Source organism: Phalangium opilio, unplaced genomic scaffold (genome assembly GCF_054372755.1).
Source record: "Phalangium opilio isolate 3A_F unplaced genomic scaffold, DU_Popi_V2 ptg001170l_1, whole genome shotgun sequence".
Taxonomy (NCBI): domain Eukaryota; kingdom Metazoa; phylum Arthropoda; class Arachnida; order Opiliones; family Phalangiidae; genus Phalangium; species Phalangium opilio.
In genome coordinates, this window is record NW_028324255.1 from 5974556 (window position 1) to 5977208 (window position 2653).

Consider the following 2653-nt stretch of genomic DNA (forward strand, 5'->3'; position numbering starts at 1 on the left):
GCGCAATGATTAGCGCGTTCAGCTGTTAATCGAAAGGTTGAAGGTTCGAGCCCACCCGGGAGAGGTGTTGTGGGGTCTCAGATGTAGCGTAAAAAGTCAAAACTTTTCCACAATACGTGACAACCATTTAATTTCTGAGCTTCCGTGGCTCAATGGTTAGCGCGTTCGGCTGTTAACCAATAGGTTGGTGGCTCGAGCCCATCCGGGAGCGGTGTTGTGACGTCTCAGATGTGACGTAAAAAGTCAAGGTTTTTCCACAATACCTGAAGACCATTTAATTTTTGGGCTTCCGTGGCGCAATGGTTAGCGCGTTGGGCGGTTAACCAATAGGTTGGTGGTTCGAGCCCATCCGGGAGCGGTGTTGTGAGGTCTCAGATGTAACGTAAAAAGTCAAGGTTTTTTCCACAGCACCTGACGAACATTTAATTTTTGGGCTTCCGTGGCGCAATGATTAGCGCGTTCAGCTTTTAATCGAAAGGTTGAAGGTTCGAGCCCACCCGGGAGAGGTGTTGTGGGGTCTCAGATGTAGCGTAAAAAGTCAAAACTTTTCCACAATACGTGACAACCATTTAATTTCTGATCTTCCGTGGCTCAATGGTTAGCGCGTTCGGCTGTTAACCAATAGGTTGGTGGTTCGAGCCCATCCGGGAGCGGTGTTGTGAGGTCTCAGATGTAACGTAAAAAGTCAAGGTTTTTTCCACAACACCTGACGAACATTTAATTTTTGGGCTTCCGTGGCGCAATGATTATCGCGTTCAGCTGTTAATCGAAAGGTTGAAGGTTCGAGCCCACCCGGGAGAGGTGTTGTGGGGTCTCAGATGTAGCGTAAAAAGTCAAAACTTTTCCACAATACGTGACAACCATTTAATTTCTGAGCTTGCGTGGCTCAATGGTTAGCGCGTTCGGCTGTTAACCAATAGGTTGGTGGTTCGAGCCCATCCGGGAGCGGTGTTGTGGGATCTCAAATGTAACGTAGAAAACCAAAGTTTTTCCACAATACCTGACGACCATTTAGTTTTTGGGCTTCCTTGGCGCAATGGTTAGCGCGTTTGGTTGTTAACCAATAGGTTGGTGGTTCGAGCCCAACCGGGAGAGGTGTTGTAGGGTCTCAGATGTAACGTAATAAGTCATAACTTATCCACAATACCTGACGACCATTTAATTTTTGGGCTTCCGTGGCGCAATGGTTAGCGCGTTCGGCTGTAAACCAATAGGTTGGTGGTTCGAGCCCATCCGGGAGCGGTGTTGTGACGTCTCAGATGTGACGTAAAAAGTCAAGGTTTTTTCTACAACACCTGACGACCATTTAATTTTTGGGCTTCCGTGGCGCAATGGTTAGCGCGTTCGGCTGTTAACCAATAGGTTGGTGGTTCGAGCCCATCCGGGAGCGGTGTTGTGAGGTCTCAGATGTAACGTAAAATGTCAGAGTTTTTCCACAATACCTGACGAACATTTAATTTTTGAGCTTCCGTGGCGCAATGATTAGCGCGTTCAGCTGTTAATCGAAAGGTTGAAGGTTCGGGCCCACCCGGGAGAGGTGTTGTGGGGTCTCAGATGTAACGTAATAAGTCATAACTTATCCACAATACCTGACAACCATTTAATTTCTGAGCTTCCGTGGCTCAATGGTTAGCGCGTTCGGCTGTTAACCAATAGGTTGGTGGTTCGAGCTCATCCGGGAGCGGTGTTGTGAGGTCTCAGATGTAACGTAAAATGTCAGAGTTTTTCCACAACACCTGACGAACATTTAATTTTTGGGCTTCCGTGGCGCAATGATTAGCGCGTACAGCTGTTAATCGAAAGGTTGAAGGTTCGAGCCCACCCGGGAGAGGTGTTGTGGGGTCTCAGATGTTGCGTAAAAAGTCCAAACTTTTCCACAATACGTGACAACCATTTAATTTCTGAGCTTCCGTGGCTCAATGGTTAGCGCGTTCGGCTGTTAACCGATAGGTTTGTGGTTCGAGCCCATCCGGGAGCGGTGTTGTGACGTCTCAGATGTGACGTAAAAAGTCAAGGTTTTTCCACAATACCTGAAGACCATTTAATTTTTGGGCTTCCGTGGCGCAATGGTTAGCGCGTTGGGCGGTTAACCAATAGGTTGGTGGTTCGAGCCCATCCGGGAGCGGTGTTGTGAGGTCTCAGATGTAACGTAAAAAGTCAAGGTTTTTTCCACAGCACCTGACGAACATTTAATTTTTGGGCTTCCGTGGCGCAATGATTAGCGCGTTCAGCTGTTAATCGAAAGGTTGAAGGTTCGAGCCCACCCGGGAGAGTTGTGGGGTCTCAGATGTAGCGTAAAAAGTCAAAACTTTTCCACAATACGTGACAACCATTTAATTTCTGATCTTCCGTGGCTCAATGGTTAGCGCGTTCGGCTGTTAACCAATAGGTTGGTGGTTCGAGCCCATCCGGGAAAGGTGTTGTGAGGTCTCAGATGTGACGTAAAAAGTCAAGGTTTTTACACAATACCTGACGAGCATTTAACTTTTGGGCTTCCGTGGCTCAATGGTTAGCGCGTTCGGCTGTTAACCAATAGGTTGGTGGTTCGAGCCCATCCGGGAGCGGTGTTGTGACGTCTCAGATGTGACGTAAAAAGTCAAGGTTTTTTCCACAACACCTGACGACCATTTAATTTTTGGGCTTCCGTGGCGCA

The 2653-nt window shown here is 47.8% G+C and overlaps 1 non-coding gene across 1 annotated transcript; it reads left to right on the forward strand.

Moving 5' to 3' along the window:
* Positions 1 to 1169: 1169 nt before the first annotated feature.
* TRNAY-GUA (transfer RNA tyrosine (anticodon GUA)) lies at positions 1170 to 1242 on the forward strand. The gene has a single exon. It is a non-coding gene; the product is annotated as a tRNA-Tyr (tRNA).
* Positions 1243 to 2653: the final 1411 nt, after the last annotated feature.